The sequence below is a fragment of the Dipodomys spectabilis genome, unplaced genomic scaffold (assembly GCF_019054845.1).
Source record: "Dipodomys spectabilis isolate Male_0828 unplaced genomic scaffold, ASM1905484v1 ptg000050l, whole genome shotgun sequence".
In the NCBI taxonomy this organism is placed as follows: Eukaryota; Metazoa; Chordata; class Mammalia; order Rodentia; family Heteromyidae; genus Dipodomys; species Dipodomys spectabilis.
In genome coordinates, this window is record NW_024870727.1 from 2716815 (window position 1) to 2740786 (window position 23972).

General features: G+C 39.8%; 1 long non-coding RNA gene across 1 annotated transcript; it reads left to right on the plus strand.

The window, feature by feature from the left end:
* The first annotated feature begins 1561 nt into the window (after positions 1-1561).
* LOC122107302 lies at positions 1562-12657 on the plus strand. The gene is made up of 2 exons (XR_006147328.1): positions 1562-1943; positions 12243-12657. It is a non-coding gene; the product is annotated as an uncharacterized LOC122107302 (long non-coding RNA).
* Positions 12658-23972: the final 11315 nt, after the last annotated feature.

A 23972-nucleotide genomic window follows, 5' to 3' on the forward strand; every position in this document is an offset into this window, starting at 1 on the left:
GTTTGAGAAACACCACTCTGTGCTGGCCTCTTAGGCTCAACCTTCTGACCCTGAAACCACACTCTCTGCCCTTGCATGGTACAGCATTAGAGCAAAAGCCACTGAGTCAGAGAGCCTCCTTCCTAGAGGGGAAATCATAGTTCCCCGCAGGCTGCAGAACTGTACTATTTCCACTAAAAAGCTACATCCCACAAAGTCTTTATCTGGATGGTAGAACCTTAGCTGCAAGAGACTACAAGAAATGTGGTTTGGGGCCTTCTAGTCCTCAGCAAGAAAGCAGTGTTTCAGGAGAAGAATGGGTGAACAATAGTAAGCAGGACTGAATGGGTTCAAACTCCTGATCCTCCTGCCCCAGACTCTCAGCTATTAAGATTTCAAGTGTGTGTCATCACATGCAGCTTGAAGCTGAGTTTTGAAGAATGAGTGGCCATGACTAGGTAAAGTAACAGAAGACAAGCATTCTAGGGCAAACAAGCAGCCCAAGGGCATGAAGTAGGGTAGGAAGTGGGAAGCACTCTGCACTGTTCTAAATGGTTGAATGAAAGTCATAGGAATCTAAAGAAAAGGTAAGTTCCAGCCGGTGCCTACTCTGCTAAAGACAGAGCCAAACATCATAATAATGACTTACCAGAACACCATAGATTTATTGCTGCTTCTTTGCTGTGCTTTCTTAAGGTTTCTAGAGTAGAATGCATGGATTCAGTAATCTATTTCACCCTCATTTATCAAACTTCCTGTGCTCAGCATTGTTAATTATATTGTGGAGACTGGGAGCATGAAGCATGGTAATATATTATGATACAAATACAACCCTGAATAACCATCTGGAAATGGATCATTTATAACAGCACTATTATAGGTAAGTGAGTGTTTTCTGAGAATTCCAAGGAATAAATACCCACACATAGTTTATAAAATATACTTTTAAAAACTGTCAACAAATGATGAATTTGTAATTTTGTCCTGTCAATAACAAGGCATCTTTATGTGAATTCACAATTGTCATGACAAAAGAAATGCTCTAAGGCTAAACTCTTTCATTATTAGTATTATAATTTTAGTCTAACTCTTGAGCTGAATACTACTTAGAAACTTTTTGCCAGTTCTAGAATAGATAGCAGGGTAAAACTCATTTAATTTCTTTGCACCATAATCTGATAGCTGAATATGCTTCAGAGATTCTTTTAGGACTAGCCGGGGAATGAAATCAATCATAGTGCATAAATTACAAGAAAAGTGCTGTTGGTGTCACTTACCTAAGCTCTGTGAATGTAAGTCTTCTAATTTCCTGTTAAATCAGTAATGTTACCAATCTCACCCTATTATTTTAAATAGGACTGTAACTGCAGTTGCTAGGCATTAAAAGAGGGCAGACAAATGTGAATAGTTAATGAGTCTCACCAACTAATAGCAAGTTTGAAAGTGTCAATAATAGGGTTATATTACTTTGACTTGCAAAGCTCCTCCCCGGTGTGTACAAAAGAAGGTTTCATTCTACTTCCTTTTTAAATTTAGGCCCCTATGCCTTCCCTAAATCAGTATTGCAGGTGAGGATAGGCATTCCTATTGCCATGGTGATTTCCTATCTCCCTCTAAGATAATGACCCTAGATGATACAGGAAGTCCTGGCTGCACTTTCCCTGGTAATTTACCCTCCCCCACTGCCTGTGGCTACATTTCACTGACTCATAATTTCCAAGTATGATCAGCATGCTAACAGGAAAAATACAGTCACTGGGCAAAGGAACAGCCCTGAAGAGCTGGCCAAGACCTCTCCAGTAACCAGCACCACTGATGGCAGAAAGGAAATAAGGACAGCAACAATAACAAGAGCAGTACAAAAACCTAGAGTACAAGGACATTTTAAGAATCACAGCCTGGTTTGTTTGTTGCTTCCTCACCACCCCAATAATGTCCCAGTTCACACCAAGCTGAATGGCAAGGTAAGGTTTATTTATCAGTCTGTTTACTTACTTTTCTCTAAAAGATAATAAAATCGGCAACTGTCAAATCACATTATTTAATGATGCAGTATCTTAGGAGCCAGTGTTATCACTACGATTTTGCTACACCTGAGTTCAAATCGATGGGGTATCTTACGTTATGGGGTAGGTCAGTGTTGCAGTACATGGCAGGCATCCTGCTGTTGTGAAACCTGTTCTCACATGGCACATCTACTGTGCTGTTCACCCTGTGCTTTAACAGGAAACAGCTCCACCCTTCCACTTTGCTTAGTAAAGCCTCTTTTCTTTTTAAGTAGAAAAAAATGCAGCTTTGCTGGGTACGGATGGCTCTCACCTATAATCCTGGCAACATAGGAAGCTGAGATCTATCCAAGGATCAGCATTCAAAGCTAGCCTAGAGAAGTCTGTGAGACTCTTATCTTCCATTAGCCAGCAAAAAGAAAGAAGTGGAGGTATGGTTGAAGTGGTTGGATAGCAGCCTTGACAAGGGAAAAAGCCCAATGAGAACATAAAGTTCAAGGCCCAACAGAGGCACATGCATGCACACACATACTTGTGCACACATGCCCCCCCAACCACACACATAAAATTTGAAATGCAGCTTTCTACATTACTATTAAATTCATGTTCTTCTTGTTACCATATTGCATATTTGAAAGTACCAGAGGTTCTCTGAACCCCTAGCTAGTGTCCATTTCCTTCAATGATACTCAGAACGTTTAGTGGATAAGAGAGACCGTGTTATAACACAGATAACTATTCCTAAGTCAGTTGTCAAGCTGGCAGATAAATCTAATGAGCTTGATTATAAAGTGATTCAAAAAGTCTAACGAGATGCTAACTGGTTATAAACTCAAGTAAATCTAGGACTTGAACTGTTTTTAGTCATTTGGTTAGCTCTCTAATTGCTTAATAGACATTCTCAGAAGAGAAGTTTCTTTGGTGTTGTGGGATTTAAATGTGAAAGCAAAGAAATAAAGGAACAGACTGGGAAGAAAGAAAGTAAATTCCAGTACAATTTGTCACCATGAGAACATTTGACAGAATTGGTGATTACTGCCAAGGAAACTGGCAGATCTCTCTTTGTGTCAATAAAATCCAGGAAAGTCCTATGGTTAGCCCTGGTCTGTCTTGAATCATGTATCTTTACAAGAGTATTGGAACAAACAATACTGTTTAGTATTATAAACTAGACTAAAATGCTTGAACCCATGAGAGTCTATCAATCATATGTGTATTGAAAAGATACTCAGAGAAGCAAACTCAATTTTCACCAATAGAAACTGAGTCACAAACAGAAAAAAAAAGCTACAGAACTCATACTAGCTTTCTAGAATTGGGGAGGCTGTGGCTATAGTCACTGCTGCATCTAGCTTTTATCTATCTTAACAAATTATAAGATACTTACATATAGATTAAGGATCTATTTTCAAGCCCTGTTACTGTAAATGAGATTGGGAAGTTTATATATTGGGAAATTCAAGGGTGTATCTTATGATGATGTTTATGGTAAAATCCTTTATGATACAACTCCTTAAAGCACTGAGGAATTCCAGGGCTGTACACCTTGTGAAGTTATTATTATCCAAGAATCTTTTTGTGTTTATTCTCTCCAGTCAGGGACTGGAAACAAGGAAAAAAGATACTAAAACTCTTCATGAAAAATTTAACTAGTTCATAGTCTTCTACTCAGATATTGAGTTATTTCCTGTTTCCATGTAAAATTGTGTTTAGTGAGACATGATCTTTCAAGAAACATGCCTTGGCTTGGCTCCAGTGGCTCACACCTGAAATCCTAGCTACTCAGGAGGCTGAGATCTGAGGATCAAGGTTCAAAGCCAGCCCAGGCAAAAAGTCCTTGAGACTGTTATCTCTAATAATCCACCAGAAAACTGGAAGTGGCACTGTGGCTCAAGTGATAGAGCACTAGCCTTGAGCTGAAGAGAAGAGGGACAGTGCACAGGCCCAGAGTTCAAGCCCCACAACCAAAAAGAAAAAAAAGAAAAAAAGAAAAAAACAAAAGATAAGAAAAAAGAAAGAAAGAAAGATGGAAGGAAGGAAGGAAAAAAAGAAAGAAACATGCCTTATCAGGAAATGGTGTAAGCATTCCCAATACCAATTAATGTCCTTGTATGATCATCACAGGAACAAAACAAAATGAAACAGTGGTTAAGCACTGGTGATTCACACCTGTACTCCTAGTTATTCAGGAGGCTGAAATCTGAGTAGCAGAATTCAAAGTCAGCCAAGGCAAAAAAGTTCATGAGATTCTTATTGCCAATCCACCAACAAAAAAGCTAGAAATGGAGCTGTGGTTCAAATGGTAAAGTACTAGCCTTGAAAAAAAAAAGCTAAGGAAGAGAACCCAGGACCTCAGTTTAAGCTTCAATATCGGCACACACACACACACACACACACAAAGACAAAACAACCACAAAACTCTTTGTAAACTTAAAAGCACTATGCATATTAGAAATTATTCTTGGTGCTCTTCTTTTACCTCTTTCTTCAGAAGGATCATGTGTCAGTTATTCAAAATTTCCAAGTAGAGTGCGTAGGTCTCAGATGACCTTGGCCTGGGCCCAAAGTCTGCACTGTAACTTGAATTAACAAAAGAAGGAAGGGGAAAGGATGGGGGTGGAAACTCACCCAGCTTTGCAGATTCAGCTTTCCTGCCTTGGGCCTTCAGGGACATGGAGCCAGAAACAGGACACATTTGTGAAGAGTTATTAGCATTGAGGTGGAGGATGAAACTAAGTAGTAGAGCATTAACATGCACAAAGTCTTAGGTTTAGTCCCCAGAACAGAAAAGAAAGAAAAAAAGAATTATGAACATTACAAGCTAATGTTTAGCATGTGCTTGGCTACATGCCAATCCTAGTCTGAGCAAGTCAATAAAATACCTTTTCTCTCCTTCCAGAGAACAAGTCCTAATATGTTTCCCATTTTAGCAATGAAGGCTCCAAGGTTAGTGAAGGGAGGTAATTTACCCAGACACTGAATGGTAGAGTTAAGATAAAAGCCCAGTGCATCTGATCGCCAGCCTCCCAGAGACTAGTGCAAACCACAGGAATATGGTCTTGGAAAAGTTGTCATTTGGAGTGATTTTTTTCCAAGGTAGAAATTGGCCTATGTAGCCACTAAGGACATTTACTCCATTAATGTGACTTCTAGTTGAAAAAGTCAGAAGATTATCTTATGTATTACAGTCCTAGCTGCTAAAACAAACTTCCAAACCTCAGGAAACACCAAGTTTACTCCTCATTCATGTAACAATGTATTATAGATCAGTGGGGAACTTTGCTCTTCATAGTCCTTCAGAGGCTCAGGTGTCTACTTTTAGGGCAGACCCCTGACCCCTACCCTCAGGTCCCTAAAGTCTTTTAAATTCAGAGGATTGGCAGGAAGGGAAGGAAAAAGGTACACAGGATTTGATGTATCAGATCTAACACATTCCATTGGTCCAAGTTCAGTCATATGCTGACAGAAATGATACTTAGCAGTGGCCTAAAAGAGCCAGAAGACACAGATATTTGGGACCATTGGTATCTTCTGCTTCACGAATCAAATCTTCGTTGGACTTATATGGTTCCTTACTTCCCTATTGTTCAGCATTTTTTACTTTTTTTAAAAACAGTTTTAAGGAAGAATGTGTAACCATTTCTTGAACGATACATAATTTATTCATTTCTAAGCATTGCACTGTACATTTTGATGCATTGTTTTGCTCTCATGCCCAGTATCCTGGAAATACCCTTCTTGATTTGCATTAGCTGTGCCTTTGACTTGCATTAAGCAAGACAGCGAGACACAGCTGCATGACCTTCACTGTGAAATCTACAGAGAGAATGTTACCAAATTACTCAAGTCCGTTATATTTCTCACTTTGTTTAGGGAAAACTGACATTTTTATCCATAAAGCAGGATTTTAAAACATTTATCTCTAGCCAGTGGTTCACATTTGTAATCCTAGTTACTTAGGAGGCTGAGATCTGAGGATCTCAGAAAAGCCTGCCAGAACAGGGAAAGTCCATAAAACTCTTATCTCCAGTTAATGAGCAAAAACCTCAAGTGGTAGAGCAACAGCCAAGAGCAAAAAAGCTAAAGGCCAGCACTCAGGCCTGAATTCAAGCCCCAGTATTGGCACATACAAAAAGAATTTCTGCATACAGATGTTTACTATCTTTATTATTTTCCTATCAGAACAAAATGATTTTGTCCTCATGTTGTTTCTGATATTTATTGTATTTTTAAATTTTCTATAGAGTAAATCACAAAACCCTGTAGCATAAATAATAGTAAATAATACCATGTTTCATGGAGTGCTGCATATGAGTGTGATCATACTTGTGACTTGGAATCGATGCTGCATTCCAGCTCAGTTATAAGGGTTACGCAGAAGGACAAATGTGACAGATACTCTCCAGCTGTCATACTGTCTCCGTGCACAGGAAACCCCAAGAGCAGCTGACCCTCCAAGCTAATCTCAGGTCTATGATATTCTTGGCAGTAGGATAACAAAGTCTTAGAGGTAGAAAGTGCTTTGTATATTATGAGTGATAAACTGTTCTTTCAGTAAGAGAATTGTTTAAGGAGGAGCTAAGGACACATAGGACTTGTGGGAATCATTTTAGCAATGAACCATGTCTTCTGGGGCTATCTAGCTGAGTGACCTTGAGTAAGATGCTTAGCCTTTCTGGTCCCTTTTTATCTAGTATGTAACAAAAAAAAAAAAAAAAAAAGGCATGGCACTACTGAACTAGCTAATCTCTTCCAACACTATAAACTTGTGATGAGTGTTTCATACAAATGAAAATTGTTATAACTGCACAAAATCCGACAAGCCTTTTTAGAGATATTTATCTTTGTGATTGTGTGAGAAAAATCTCTAGAAGATAATCAAAGTGGGAAAACCAAGTTAGCCTGGTTATTAAAGGTATTCTAAAACCCCCAAGTTAACTGGACTGCTTATCTTTCTACTTTGAACAACAGGCCAGAGTGTTACCCTGTGAAAGTGGAGGGTTGTACAGATAGAGTACATGGGTTGGAAGTTGGATGGAGCGTCCAGTTATTAGTCCACACCCTGGTTCAGGAACTTGATACATCCCCAAGAATGCTGTTGCAGAACTTATAAAACATTCTGGACTTGAGAAATTGGCTTGCTCCATTGGTGGAGTTGGAGAGGTCTGTGTTGTCAGCTCACTCCAGCTCAGTGTCAAGAACCATCAGCTTCCTGATTGCTCAAATCAACATGGAAAATCCAATGTATATCTCAACTGTAATTCAGGAAGAGGGTGAGCCTGCCACACTGGATCTTTGCTTACAGGTCAACACCTAGAGCTAAAAATCCATTTTATGGTGAAACATGAGATTAGCTAACCTCTCAGGCTAGCCGAGGGCCAGCTACAAATGTTTCCTGTGTGTATTGTGAAACTCTGAGACGACAGCGAAGTTCCTCATTGCTCCCTGAAGTTCCCTTCCTCCTAACTTCCATTGGTCACACAAACCATTATCTGAGGCAAGCTGACCACACCGCAATGTTGTAATTTCTCTTCGTCTATGCTTCCAAATTAAATCTGCTTGGAAATAAAGAAGAAGACATTTCTTCTTTTTTCTGTGCTGAAGGAGTTTGTTTCTTTTAAAACTGTCAACTAATTTTATTTTGTATAAAACACTCAACCTGTAAATACTCTATGATGACAAAAAAAACACAAAACACCTTGGGAACAGAGCTAGGCACTAAGGACTCAGACATTCTTGATGTTGTGCAAAGACTGTACAAAAATGCGGGCGGATGCCCAAGGGTTCACATGCATAGCCAGGACCCAAGACCCACTAAGACAGTAAACATTAACTCTATTTAGTTTTACTCATACTGGATGTATGCAAAATTCCATTCATCTTACTTTACAATTTCTCCATCCATCCCATTTCTTTCTTTCTTTCTTTCTTCTTCCTTCTTCCTTCCTCCCTCCCTCCCTCCCTTTCTTCTTTCCTTCCTTTCTTCTCCTTCCTTACTCTTTCTTTCTTCCTTCCTTCCTTCTTTCCTTTTCTTTGAGTAAAAATATAGCAATTTCCCAACTACGTGTTCCATTTCAGACTTCACATCTCTTCTCATTTTATTCTAACTGCATACCAATGGTGCATTATCTGGTAGCCTATGAGCATCAAGGAGAAACTGACTAGCAACTACCTCAAGCAAGCCATGGGGCTAGAACTCTGATGACTCACATTCACATGTGACTCAATTGTAAAAAGCCAGGCCTAAAACATCTACAGTCTTAGATCTTTCTTTTATTATCACTTAAGCACAGCTGTAAGACTTCTAACAGAAGAGTAGATGAGCCAGGCATGTAGGCACACATTAGTAATTCCAGCACTCAGTAGGCAGAGACAAGAGAGGATCACAGGCTCAAGGCCAGCCTGGACTATGGAAGTGAAAGGAGGAAGGAAAGGGGTAAGGAAAGGAAAGAGGAAGGAAAGGAATAAGAGAGAGGAAGGAAGGAAGGAAGGAAGGAAGGAAGGAAGGAAGGAAGGAAGGAAGGAAGGAAGGAAGGAAGGAAGGAAGGAAGGAAGGAAGGAAGGAAAGGAGGAAGGAAGGACAGGAGAAAGGGAAGGAGAGAGAGAAGGAGAGAGGGAGGGAAGGAGAGATCAGTTTATCAATGTCTTGCCATGATAAGTTGATCTTTAACCTGACCTCCTAATTTCTTCAATAATAAATCTATTGGCATGCATTAAGTTAGGAAAGACTGACCTACCCAAAAATTAAGGCTGGAAATACCATCATCCTTGCCAAGAGCAGGTTGTTTTTCCTGTTTCACTTGAGCATGAACATTCCAAAATGATACCAAACAGAAATGCTATCTTAAATTTTATCACAGCACTAGCTAAGGAATCCCAGTGTACACTGTCAATTTATATGTATCACACAGCAAAGCAAAGGGCATTTCAAACCTGAGAAAGTTAAAGCCTCATAGGAGATGCCTGAAGACAGTTTCCTGAGCTATGTTTTCAAATCTCATTTGTTAACCCAGATTCCTCCCAGAGCCCACCTGGCACCTCATTTGTTTTGGGGAAAGCATGTCTATGACCAAGACACAGAATGGCTAGGCTGGGTAAAACACAAATCAAACCAGAAATTCCTGCTCACCAACACCTGAGGAAATGACAGCTCATTTGAGGGCCTGTGGTAGACTCCAGACGAAAGGCCAGGTTACAGTAAAAAAAAAAAAAAAATGTTTACAAGCTGCATACCACACAGCTGGAAAGGAAGGGCTGAGGTCTCTTCTAAAGAATGTGAATTATGTGTACATCCAATCAAGAATAACACATTGATTTGTATCCAGTAACAATTTCTCAGGTATAGGTGACTTACAACTTATACAGCATTTCTCATAACTCTCACTGGCCTTCTACATGGTGTTCAAACAGGGCTGTAATTTTTCAGGTTATTTTAGAAATAAGAACTAGAAGCTCCAGAAGAAGAAAGATTGGCCCCCTGTGAACCAGATGTGAGGGGCCAGTTGAGTGCACATACTCAAGTGTCACTGAGCAGTTGCCTTTATCCCAATTCAGTCATTTGATTAAAAAAAAAAATCACTCAGCCAACTTTTCATTGGACAATATGAGGGTCCTATTAACATCATGTTGAACTTCTGTTGATTCCTTTGCATTGTTCTGAAAACACAAAAATATTCACATCATTAAGCAAGCTGTGAAAATGATTAAATTTGTTTCTTTTTCCCTCCCTCCTTGTATTTTATTTTCGTGGGTTTTTTCCCCACTGCTTTTGTAGTCCAGGTTGTATTTGAAATTAGAAGGTTGAAACTATGGGCATGTGACTAAAGTATGGATGGTAGAATTCACCCTCTGATATCCAGTATTTGTTGTAGAAGTTCTGGTAACAATTGTCTCCGTGTTCGATGCAGTGTCATTTTATTTTCCTGAAAACATTTGTCCTTGCTACAAGTAGCTTAGAGGTTAGAATGCAGGATTGGCAGGCAGGATTTGTGGTTGCTATTATTAGCCCAGACACAGTTTTATCACACAAGGGTGAGCCCTAAGCAGTGTGGTTTCTTGGCGAGAGAACGTGACTGGAGCTGACCTTTCTCTGAATGAGGGATGGTGAACACAAGGGCCATGCATCAGCAGAGCTGAGTCCAGACTATGGTATGGGATCCCCTCTCTCACTGACTCTAAGGTTGACATGACAATAACACCACAGCAGGGAAAATTACAGAACAATTCTACTGGACCTTTCTCTACAACCTTCTGCCATGGGAACAAAAGCCACTTGAGAGGTTTTAACCAAGGAAAGAACAACCTTGAACATCGATTGCTTTCCAAGCATGCTTCTGGTCTGTGCACAAACCCATAGGTTGTTTGTGTATGTGTGGAGGGGGGGATGTGGGTGTGGGTATAGGTATGTGTGTGCAACAGGTCAAAAGAACACCACCCTGTTTGAAAAAGGAAAGATGGAGTAGAGATGATCATGTTTCCAGATGATCACTAATGTTCTTTAACTTCACATACCACAGTCCATGCTAGAAAAAAGAATTTAGATCAGGCACCAAATGGCTCACACCTGTAATCCTAGCTACTCAGTAGGCTAAGATCTGAGGACAGCGGTTTGAAGTTAGCTAAGGTAACAAAGTCATGAAACTCTTACCTGAAATGCCAAGAAACCATAAGTGATGCTATGATTTAAAGTGGTAGAGTGCTAGCCTTGAGCAAAAAAGCTCAATGACAGTGCCCAGGCCCCAAGTTCAAGCCCCATGACTGACCCCCCCAAAAAAACCCAAAAGCTCAAAACTCAAAAATTTATGAAGGGGAACACACACACACACACAAATATTCACTGTGAGAAAGATTTGTAATAGCTTCTAAGTTTAAAGGCATGAAAACTTTGGGCAAGCCCTGCATAGGCTCAGGCCCCCTTCCTACTGTTCAGAGTTTCTATGAATTCCTATGCTTAATTCTATTCTAAAACTCTATGACCCACCATCACCATTACCAGGAAAGACAAATGTTGGCCCTGATTCTCAATCTCACCAACTACAGCTTACTTTCCCGGTCCCTACCCTCTTTATTTGATAGCTATCAGCCTTCTTCACCATCACCAAGGCCACATATGAATCTGCTAACTCAGCCTGTATTCTATCATTTATCATTTAATTCCTGTATTCTATCATTTATCCATTTGAGAAATACCTAAATCATTGAAAAACAATAGATATACACACCTGCTTAATATGGGCCAAGCATTGTGCTCAATTTGTGGATATAGTAGCAGCAATAAAACCAAGTACCAGACACTGCAATGCCTGTAATCCTAGCTACTCAAGAGGTTGAGATATGTGAATCATGGTTCAAAGCCAGCTGGAGCTGAAAAGTCTGTGATAGTCTTCTTTCCAATTAACTACCAAAAAGCCAGAAGTAGACCTACGATTCAAGTAGTAGAGTGTCAGTCTAAGAACCATTGTACATGCCCTGAGTTCAAGTCCCAGTACTGGCACACACACACACACACAAACACATATTAATTGCTTAATAGGAAACAGGGCATAAAAATAAATAAATTTCACAAACAGGCATATAGTAAGAACATTTGGTATGTGCTGGAAAAGAGAAGACAGGAAACTGTCAGAGCACTGGGCCATAGTCAGGTGGTACAGCAGCTAATATCTGAAGGTGAGTATTCTGAATGTCAGTCTCTGTTGTTTTGGACTTCTTAATGTTGTCTACCTCATACTTCCATGCCCAGATCTGCCTTTCCTGAGGAATTTGTGATGATTCATTTTTTGTTTGTTTGTTTTTTGTTGGTTGTGGGGCATGAACTCTGGGCCTGGGCTCTGTCCTTCAGCTCTTCAGCTCTCGGCCAGTACTCTACCACTTGAGCCACAGCACCACTTCTGGTTTTCCGAGTGATTTATTGGAGATAAGAGTCTCATTGACTTTCCTGCCTGGGCTGGCTTTGAACCTCGATCCTCAGATCTCAGCCTCCTGAGTAGGTAGGATTACAGGCATTAGCCACGGACGCCTGGTTGATGATTAATTTTAATTAACATGATTGAATTGTGAAACCCCTAGGAAATTAGTAAATTATACCTCATTATGTAGCTGTGAGGACAGTTGCAGAGCCAATTAGCTCCTTAGGACTCTGACCTAATCCATTTGCGGATTCAAATTTTGAATACACTATTGGGAGGTGGTAGACACTGGAAGACTAGATATAGTTGAAGCAAGTGTGTCTTAAAAGTATGTCTTATCTTCCCCCAGGTCCATTCAGTTTCTGCTCTACTCTGCTTCCTGGTTGCCATGACTTGAACAGTTCTGCTCCACTAATCCTTCCTTGCCATGATGGACTGAAAACTCTGAAACTAAGAGCTACCATAAATTCTAACCCTTCTTAAACTGTTTAAGTCAGGTGATTTGACACACTGATGGAAAGTCCACCTACTACAGAATCTTTACCAGACCCACCCCCCCTCCTAGAATGGACACTGAGCTACTACTACACCAAAATTCCAGCCCAACTTCCTTACAGACGCTCCAGCTCAACCAAAACACGATGTGGTCAAACCAACTTGCCTCCACTGAATTCAACTATGACATTCTGACACTGGGGCTCTGGCAACCAACTCTAATATAAGGAAAGATGTTTTCCAAAGAAATAAATTCAAAGCAAAATCAATCCTAAGCTGGTGTAATTGGAATAGAACTGTTTGAGGGAAGACACGTCTTGAGGTAGGTCAGTGGTTGGTTCCCCCTTTCTGCTCCTCTTTTTGCTACAAGTCATGAGACAGTAAGACACACTACTTGGCATGTCTGGGAGCTGACCTGGCTCATCTCCCAAACTTGCCTTCATTTCTGAAGATCATTGAAGTTCGGTTTGCTCAGCTGGGGGTTAACTGGGTCTGTTGAACATATTGGTTCTTTTATAAATACTGAAAGTTCAAGAATTTTCTTCCAAGGCTGTATCAAAATGTCACTTGTCTACCAAAACTACTAACAAGTACACTTTGTGCATTATCTGTGACAATCCAGCATTTGCTATCTAGGCCACCAGCTCTAAGTTGACAAGCAGGAGGGCCCATAGGAAAGGGCAGGGTTAAATGTGTAAGGGGTGGCTTGGCCTGAGAATAAACTGTGGCAGTAGATACTGTTTTCTTGATTTTTTTTTCTTTTTGTATTAATAACATTCTGTTCTACTGAGATTAATATTTAATGAATGATAATCATGAGCCAGGCACTTGGCTAAGATCTGGAAATGGAATGATAAATAATATTGCCACAAACTTAGCCCTCAGAGAGCTTAGAACCTCACAGAGAAAATACAATTAAGTATGTGATTACAATGGGGTATATCAATCTCAAAAGCAAAAGGCCTGAGGGGCATCTAACCCACATATGGGTGATAAGGACCTAGGCTACAAGGAAAGCTGAATCATTTGAGGCTGTTGTTACCTATTTATTTTTTCTTTGTTAATGACAATTGAATGGCATAAAGTTGATGGGCCATAATTTAATCAAATGTTCAGGTGAGGAAAATTTAACATTCTCTCTCTCTCTATTTCAGTTTTATTACAAATAATTTTGTCTTAACCAGCCCTCGCAGGTCATTTGTCACAATAGTAGGCCAATTTGTTACCTACTGAATGAGCTAGGCTGATTTGTTTACTTAGAGGAATTATGCCATATTAAAACTTCTATGAAATTCAACCTTATAGATGATTTCATTTTACGGATTATAAGTTTATATGTCTAGACTACCTAGCCCATGATTTTATATATTTCTCCCTTTCTGTAATCAACACACACACACACACACACACACACACACACAGATTTAACTCATTAGAGTTAACATTTAAGTAAAGCATAAGTATGATAGTAAATACTCACTTAAAAATTACGTAATAGCCGGGCACTGGTGGCTCACACCTGTCATCCTAGCTACTCAGGAGGCTGAGATCTTAGGATCGAGGTTCAAAGCCAGCTCTGGCAGGAAAGTCCGTGAGACTCATCTTCAATTAACTACCAGAAAACCAGAAGTGGCTCTGTGGCTCAAGTGGTAGAGTGCTTGCCTTGAGCTGAAGAGCTCAGAGATCGAGCCCAGGTCCAGAGTTCAAGCCCCATGACCAAAAAAAAAATTATATAATATATTGTAAAATCATATATAAAGCATGTTGAACAGACTGCATTTTATTTTATATCTATTTATTTTTGCGTTGGTACTCAGGCTTGACTCAGGCCTTATATAATTTTTTTTTTTTGGTGATGGGGCTTTTACTCGGCCTGGGCACTGTCCCTTAGCTCTTTAGATCAAGGTGATTGCTCTACCACTTGAGCCACAGTGCTACTTCTGGTTTTCTCGTGGTTAGCTGGAGATAAGAATCTCACAGACTTTCCTACCAGGCATGGCTTTGAACCATAATCCTCAGATTTCAGCCTCTTGAGTAGCTAAGATTACAAGCATGAGTCACCAGCACCTGCCTTATATAAACTCTTACTTAGCTTTATCACTCATGGCTTCACACTCTACCATTTGAGCCGCACTTCCACTTCCAACTTTTTGCTATTTAATTGAAGATAAAGTCTCACAGATTGTTATGCCCAGGTTGTTTTCAAACCTCGATCTTCAGCTCTCAGTCTCCTGAATAGCAAGAATTATAGGCCTGAGCCTAGCTCAGTGCCCAGCTAGCTACATTTTAAAAACTATCTGCCCATTGTTCTTTGAGTAGAAATGCTCTGGGTATTATTTGTAGTTTACATTACCTGTGCCTTTGTGCTGTTGCGACCAATGATAATTGAAAGTTGAGTGTAGACATCATGAATATTCTTTTGAATTAAAGTCATCTTAAGTTACTTCGTAAAGTTTTACTATTGCTTGTGTGTGTATGTGTGTGTGTGTGTGTGTATGTGTGTGTATTGGTCCTGGAGTTTTTGTTTTATTTTATTTTTTGGTACTTTATTGAAGATAAGAATCTCGGGCTAGGAAGTTGTGCTTGCCTTGCGTGCATGAGGCCCTGGGTTCGATTCCTCAGCACCACATAAGCAAAAAGAAAAAAGCTGGAAGTGGCGCTGTGGCTCAAGTGCTAGAGTGATAGCCTTGAGCTGAAGAGCTGAGGGACAGCACTCAGGCCCAGAGTTCAGGCCCCACGACTGGACCCAAAAAAAAGAAAAAAGAATCTCACAGACTTTTCTGCCCAGGCTAGCTTTGAAATCTTCATCAGATCTCAGCCTTGTGAGTAGCTAGGATTACAAGCATGAGCCATCAGTGCTATCAATACTTTTAAAATGTTTTACCCTCTTATTAAAGGCAATGCAAAAAAATATTTTAATATTAGCCTTCCAAATTTTATTTACAAAGAATATGAGATACCTTTTATATAAAATTCTGCTTTAAAAATAGGGAAGGCAAGAATTAGCGTTATCTGGGAGAATCCACTCTGATTTCTAGAGTTCCCATAATTTACAACCTAGAATTCCTCATTCTCTGAAAAGATGTGTGCCTCCCTTACCAAAAGATGACCTCCAACATTAAGCAGAAATTTCTGTGCAACTTACTCAAAGCCTGTGAATGTAAAGGCGGGGAGTTACACTAAAACACTCTATTTCCAAATCCTTATTTAAAACTTCCACTTGTATAAGAAGTGTACAATACTGTTGGTGGGAAGGTAAAGTGGTACAACTACTCTGGACAGCAAACTAAATATAGATCTTCCCTACAACCCAGCCATACCACTCCTGGGCATCTACCAGAGCATCCCAAGGCAGGATACCATAAAAACACTTGCACATCCATGTATATTGCTGCACTATTTACAATAGCCAAGATATGAAAACAGCCCAGATGCCCTACAATAGGTAAGTGGATCAAAAAAATGTGGTACCTATACACAGTGGGATTTTACACAGCCATCAGAAAGAATAATATTATGTCATTTACAGAGAAATAGATGGACCTAGAACAAATCACGTTAGGTGAAGTAAGCCAAGCTCAGAAACACAAATGGTGCATGTTTTCTGTCATATACAGAAGCTAGACTTACATTACACTGGGACATGACAGATGATACAAGGGCTTTAGGCATTCACACACAGTGAAACCAAAGGAGAATACTCTTCGGGGAGGAACACAAAGGTGCCATGCCTATGTTCCTCTGAACATACAAAGTAATACTTATTGTATCTTATATCCACTCCTGGAAGTGGATACAAGAGGTTTTTATTTGTTGCTGTCTTGGTTTTCTTTTTATCTAGTTTGTTTATCAATCTTTGGGAGGATGAAGGGCCACAGAAATGGGGGGACAAAGGATGAACAAATGCAGCACTGGTCCTACTCACTAGACCTTACACTGAATTGAACTATACAACTTTTGGTAGGAACAGGAGGGAAAACTGGGGGGAAAAAAGAGGGAAAAAAAGAAATGTATTCATGCCAGGCGCTTGTGGCTCACACCTGTAATCCTAGCTGCTCAAGAGGCTAAGATCTGCAGATAATGGTTCAAAGCCAGCCCAGGCAGAAAAGTTCATGAGTCTTCAATAAACCACCAGAAATCTGGAAGTTGTGCTATAGCTCATACTGGTGAAGAGCTAGCCTTAAACAAAAGAGCTCAAGGGCAGCACCCAAGGCTGGGTGCTGGTGGTTTACCTGTAATCCTAGCTACTGAGGAGGCTGAGGCCCCATTTGAAGCCAGCCTAGGCAGAGACTGTGACCTCCAATTAACCACCAAAAAGCTGGAAGTGGAAGTTTGGCTCATATGGTAGAGCACTGACCTTGAGTAAAAAAGCCAAACAAGAGCACAAGTCCCCAATTTCAAGTCCTAGTACTGGCACACACACAAAAATTCTAATTTCATTGTTAACCAGTGGAATACATTTTTTATTATCTTCAAGAATACATTTTTTTATTATCTTCAGAGAGGTTTCAATTCAACACATCAGTTGGAATACATATAAAAAATGAAATTGGATTTGATTATCAATCATGAGGGAAAAAAACCATTTAATTATTTTAATTATTTGAAAAAATAGCTAATTCTACCTGGAATGACAAAAATCATAACAATTCCTTTTATTCCTTCTATTCAGGATAAGAACCTTTGTTGAAATGCCAGGCGACATTTCATTTTTGTCACATTTTTTTCTTTTGTATTTAAAGCATTCAGTGAAGTAATTGTTTGAAGAAATGTCAAGAACATAATCATTTGTAAGAAAAAAAAATAACCCTTGACTCAGGACTCTTTTGCTGTGTGGGTATGTAACAAAGTAAAAGCTTTTAAAAAATTAACTTAAAATGAAATTTCCACTGGGCTCATGCCTGTTATCCTAGTTATACAGGAAACGGAAATCTAAGTATTGAGGTTCAAAGCCAGCCTGACCAAAAAAGTCTGAAAGACTGTTAGTTCTAATTAACTACCAAAAAGCAAGAAGTAGAGTAATGGCTCAAGTGGTCAAGCTCCATTCATGAGCTTAAAAAGCTCCCTAGCTTCAAGTCCAGTATGGGACAAAGAGAGAGAAGATTCAAAATCATGATGCTGATTCAGGAATACCAATTAGGAAGCTTCTACAAGTGAAAACAATTGTTACACCAAAATACTCCACAGATTAAATTCACAGTTTAAGCAAGGTTTTGTGTGTGTGTGTGTGTGTGTGTGTGTGTGTGTGTGTGTGTGTGTGTGTGTGTGTGCCAGTCCTATGGCTTACACTTGCTGTCTCAATATTTTCCCTGAGCTTTTTGCTCAAAGCTAGTGCTCTATCACTTGAGCCACAGCTCCACTTCTAGCTTTGTGATGCATAATTGGAGATAAGAGTCTCGTGGCCTTTCCTGCCTGGGCTGCCTTCAAACTTTGATCCTCAGATCTCAACCTCCTGAGTACCTAGGATTACAGGCTTGAGCCACGAGCTCCTAGCTCAGACCTTGAGCTTTTGCTTAGCTTTTTCACTAGTGTTTGGTGCTCTATCACTTAAGCCATGCCTCCAATTCCTGCATTTTGGTGGTTATTTAAAGATAGGAGTCTCACAAATTTGTCTTCCTAGGTTGGCTCTAAATGCCCATCCTCAGATCGCATCCTCCTACATAGTTGGACATTTATTTAATATTTTAACATTGAAGATCTGTAGAGTATGGAGTTGGGAGTATAGCTCAGTGGTACTTATACAAGTACCTGGGTTTGACCCTCAGCACTGCAGAAAAAGACTGCATTACTTTTGTAAATTATATCATAATATGAGTAAATTACAAGATGTCTAGAACAGATATGGCACTAGACTAGCCAACGATAAAGCCCTTCATCCTGTCAGACACTCTTTGAAAATGACTGGTTGGATCTATTTCTATTTTGTGATTTTTTTTCCCCCCACAGGACAGCTTTGAGCTCTCTTCTTGCTGAGCACTCATAGATTCTCTGGGTATCAATAGAGCATTTGCTTTGAGCTTTTGCCCTAGAGATGAGACAGCTTTGCGCTGACTCATCTGCACCCTCTCCCCTGGCCTCCCTCACCTAACACACGGATTTGTGAAGCAGTTGGTGTGAGGTAGGGATTTAACCTGTGGAACTGGAGCTGAAGGTCTCTCTCACTAAGTGCATTTGACTGTATGGAAATAAGAACCTTGACCTTGGCCTCATTAGCATTTTCATACAAACAGCTAAGGAATTCAGCCGCTAGTACACAGCAATAATAAACTGAAAACACACTGAGTTGGTAAAGAACATGAAAGACCATTCTTTTTCCTATTCATCCACTGTGTTCAGAAGCAAATCTTGAAGCTTTCTGTTACCCAGAATCACACTACATCATCACTGCTGTTCTGATTTTTCTTTCTATGTCCCCAAACAAATATACAAGCATAAGTTATGACTTTTTCCCTGCAATTATTTATGAAAAATGTCACAATACTTCATTTTGTTCCAAAAGCAAATTATTAGAGGATAAGTTCTTGTCTAACAGGGCCCCACAGTGTTGTGCAAAAGCCCCATGGGAACTTACCCAGCTTGCCACTTGCACTGAGTCCTCTTGTCTCCAGGTCATACCAATCACCACATGTGCTTGTCATACAGTTCTGCTGATTCCTGCCAAGCTTGGCACAGACATCTTTGCCAGAGCTGAAAGCTCCAGTCTAACAGCTAGCCTTTCTATGTACACCACAAAGCCATTCCTCTTTAAGTTCTTCCCTGGAGGCCCCAAGTGGAGTGTTGGTCTCCACTATCACACACAGACCGAAGATCACCAGGCATTTCCAAACTCCTTCCTCTGTGCTTCTGCTCCTTCCTAAGCATTTGTCCACCTTGGGGATACACGTTGTAAAGGTGGAAAAGGAAGAGAGGAAAAACAAAACAAGAAATTTTAAATTAGTATCTCACTTATCTAGATGTGTAGACACTCATGCTTGACAGTACCACACATGTCAATGTGTCAACCAAGATTGCTGGTCTTGACTTGAAACTCTATTATTTGTCATCTGTGAGAATGGAGACAAGTTCCTAAATGTAATTTCTAATGCCTCACTTTTCTATCTACAAAATAGAACTGGGCATTAGCCATTTATAAGTCTAAGATCTAAAAAGAAATAAATTAAACCTATACTAGTTATAGAATATGCTTTCCATTTATTAATTTATATGCTCATCTATACAATCATTAAAAGGTTGTTTTATAATGAGCAAAGAAGGGCATAAATTTACAGATAGCTGTCATATTTACATATATATGATATATATCATATATTATATATAGATATATATATATATGAATTTCCTACTAGAACTGAAGATTGAACTTGGAACCTGGGTATTGTCTCTTAGCATTTCCACTCAAGGGTAGTGTTCTATACTTGAGCCACACCTCTACTTCTGGCTTTTTAATAGTTAACTGGAGGTAAGAATCTTATGGACTTTTCTGCTGCTCAGGCTGGCTTAGAATTGGTATCCTCAGATGTCAGCTACCTGAGTAAGCTGGGATCACAAGAGTGAGCCACTGGCACCTGGATAGATACATTGATACACTAGTTGACTGATTGATTGATATATTGTCTGTATGTGTCTATGTGTACCAGGCCTAAGACTTGAACTCAGGGCCTGGGCCCTGTCCCTGAGCTTTTTTGCTCAAGGTTAGGACTTTACCACTTGAGCCACAGTTCTACTTTCAGCTTCCTTTTTGGTGCTTAGTTGGAGATAAGAGTCTCATCGACTTTCCTGCCTGGGCTAGCTTTGAACCCCAGTCCTTAAATCTCAGTCTCCTGAACAGCTAGCATTACAGACGTGAGCCACAGGCACCCAGCTCTTCATATATTTTCTTTTCTTATTATTAATAAGTTTTTTATTGTGAAACTACCGTACAGAGGGGTTACAATTACATGGGCAAGGTAATGAGTACATTTCTTATCAAGCATTGTTGCCTCCTCTTTGTTTCCCCTTCCCATCCCTTCACATCTCCCTCCACTCTTCATATATTTTCTCTTCAATGCCAGTACCTAACTACCACATTACACACCTTGTAGACCCATGTTTTATTAATTGAGGAAGCTATTATTTAAATTATGTTTCACTATCTCTTAGGCCAAACTCAACCTTCTCTATGTTAGTCTTATGTTCTAGCAGCTATCAATCCAAGATATTTTTTTCTCTATACCAATTTAAAAAGGACCATAAAAAGGCACCTTCCTGTTTTGGCTCTTATGGCTCTGTCAAATTTCTTATCATAATTTAGTGTGAAATGACCACAGCGTGAAGGCTGATGGATGTGATTCTCATGTCTGAGGAGCAGTAGTAGCTGTACATCAGATGGTTCATTAACTCACAAGCTTGTGAGAAGTTAAAAGCTACAACCCATGAAGTCTAGGAGTCAGTCACATGGATGAGGCATCTAAGGGTCCAATGTTCTGATATATTAGGATATTCCCTCTAAAGTGAAAAGGCAAATTATTGTGAGACATCTAAAGATCACCTGGAAAGGGGCATCACTGGAGTCTTGCTTTCTGGCAATGGACATAAATGTGGATGCAGGACTCACCCACAGCTCCCAAATTAAAATTATGTTCTACTACAAAGTAATTGTACAAACAATCCACTAACACAAGTGCAAGTGAAAACCTGCCTTATCCAAGGAGTCAAAGTTGGCCAATGAGCTGCCTCCAACGAAGCTGAAATGGACCAGCCAGGTCTCTCTGAAAGCTTGAATCCCTTATTTGCATGAAGGACCTTGCTGGGAACTTTTATAGGATCACTTCTTTACCTGTGTTCAGGGAGCCACCCTTGACTTGCACTTAGTCAGAGCTGTATCTCCTGTGAGGATTGAAATAAGAAGCCTTGCTATGTGTCCAGTCCTCATTTGCTTAGTTTCTGGCTCCAGAACCAAGTTTTAGTGATAATCGTACATTGCATCAATTATACCAAGTAGATTTTCACTGCCTGTGGTGTGTGTGCATTGCAGTATTGAGGTTTGAACTCAGGGCCTTACGCTTGCTTGTCAGGGTTCTACTACATATCCACACCCCCAACGTGGGCATCTATATTGAGACAACAGGGTATATTTGAGTATGATTCTCTGATCAACTGTAGAATTGATCAAAGTATCTGTAACACTTTGAATAGTAACCAAGAAAGAGAATGCTGTTTTTTTAGCCCAACTAGTCAAATATCTAGAACAACTAGTAGATTAAGCCAGGGCCATATTACTCAGAGATCCAGCAGCATTTGATGGATATATTGGGGTACTATCTAGACCCTATGGCAAAACTCAAGAAGATGCCCATGTTCCATACCCAGAGTTTGAAGTCAAAGCATGTCTTCTTTTCCAGATAAATGTCCTCCTTCAAAGAAACATCTGTATTACTATTATAGAAACTAAGCACCTGACCAAGTGACCTGAGCTACCCATAATTGAGTAGGTATTGTCTGATACATTGATCACGTGATTAGTCATGCATGACAACACTTCATCACCAAGTGGAAATGGTATTCAAAACCAGGCTCAAGAAAATCATAAGGAAATAATAAAGTCACATGTGTTGATAGCTGAAAGTTCTATGGGACACTTTGGCATTGCCTTTTTTTTGTTTGTTCAATGATGGATCTCCCTTTGAATAAATGAATGAGAAAGGTCTGGCTAACAGATGGTTTTTCCAAATTATAAAGCAAATCAGGAAACACCTCTATAACCATACTCAAAATTATGCTAAAACAAAACACATAAGCACAAGACACTAGGGAAGAACATTCTTCTCATTGGGCCAAAATTGAAGAATGTTTTCATTGTCTGCTTTGATTAGACAGAGAAATAAATGAGGACACGGATAGAACTGCACTGCTGGGTGGATCATGAGTAATTGTTTGGCTACACAACTCAGGATTTGGAAAGAAAAAAATCAAAAGACTGTCTGCAAATGTAAATGTGTCTCAACTTTTCACAGAGCACAAGGGTATTTAAGTGTCATGAAAATGCTCACAAAGGCATCTTCTCTCGAGAATCAGGTAGATAGAGAAGCTTTACATATACCCAGGTGCCTGCTCAGCAGCTCCATATACACATGACCACGAGCACAGCAACAAATGTGACAAATAGGCCCAACAACTAAGACCCCAATTTTATCTGCTTAGTGCTTACCATGCCAAATGCCCCAGCTGACAAAAGTAGAGGCCAGATATGAAATCATTATAGCACATTAGGTGAGGAAGTGGAACCTGTCCACTGTGGAGAAATGGCAACTATCTTTACTAAAGTCGACACAGTTCTGAACATTGATTTGTTTTCTCTGCTTGCAGTGCTGTTCTGCCAACATATCCTCCATGAACTTATAGCTTGCATTATTCACCTTTATGATATCTCACCCAATATTCCTTCAAACTATGGAATCCATATGTATGTATGTGTGTAACTGCATTTATATGTATACGTATATGTATAAACGTGTATATGTATATGTGTGTATATATTCATGTCACTATCAGTGGGCTCATATATATGTATGAGTTTCTCACTTTATACACATACACACACACACACACACACACACACACACACACACACACACAATATAGAAGGATGGACTAACACAGAACTCACTGGTTTTCTTACTAACACCTAGAAGAGTTGGCCTGAGTGGAAAACAGACTGGCCATGCAAACATTCCGTTATGGGTCCAGTTGAAAGAACACTGTGTAAGGTAGATCACTATCCTCCAATGAGTAGAATATGTTCCTGGACTCAGTGGCCAATGTGGAATTTTTGCTCCATAGCCAGAATTTATGGTTCTGGAAAAAGGAATTAAAAATGATGAGCTCATCTCACTGTTAATCCCAATAACCCACACATAAAATGTTTACCTGTTCTCAAGCTTTGTACCCAACTCCTTAGAGAATTTAGTTATTAAAGAGAAACAACTGTTTTATTAAACTACAAGCTAAAATTACCATCTGGCCATTTGGGATCCTCATGTCACTGACACAACAAGCCAAGGAAGGGGTTACTGAGTTGCCAGTGTACTCTCCAGGCTACTGTGGTAGCTTCCTGCACCAGGGATTCTACAATGTTAATAGATGAGATTCAGGACCAAAGGTACTTTATATGACATCTCTTAGTAATTTGTTCGTGTTAATAAATATAACCTAGATGAGAACTCACAACCTTCAAGAATGAAACTTAGTTGCTGTTGTTGTGGTTTTTCTTTCTGTGCCAGTACTGGGGCTTGAACTTAGGGCCCAAGTACTTTCCCTTAGCTTTTGTGATCAAGGCTGACAAAAGTAGAGGCCACATATGAACTCATTGTAGCATATTTGGTGAGGAAGTGGACAATCAAGCCACTTTCTTCCATACCATTTGGGAGAGATCTCCATTACCAGCTTTTTACTAGTCAATTGGAAATAAGAGTCTCCTATCCAGGCTGGCTTCAAAGCAGGATCCTTAGATCTTAGCTTCTTAAGTAGCTAGGATTATGAGTGTGAGTCCAGTGACTAATTTTGCAGCACTTCATCAGATGCAGAATGTTGACTTGCTGGCTGAAGG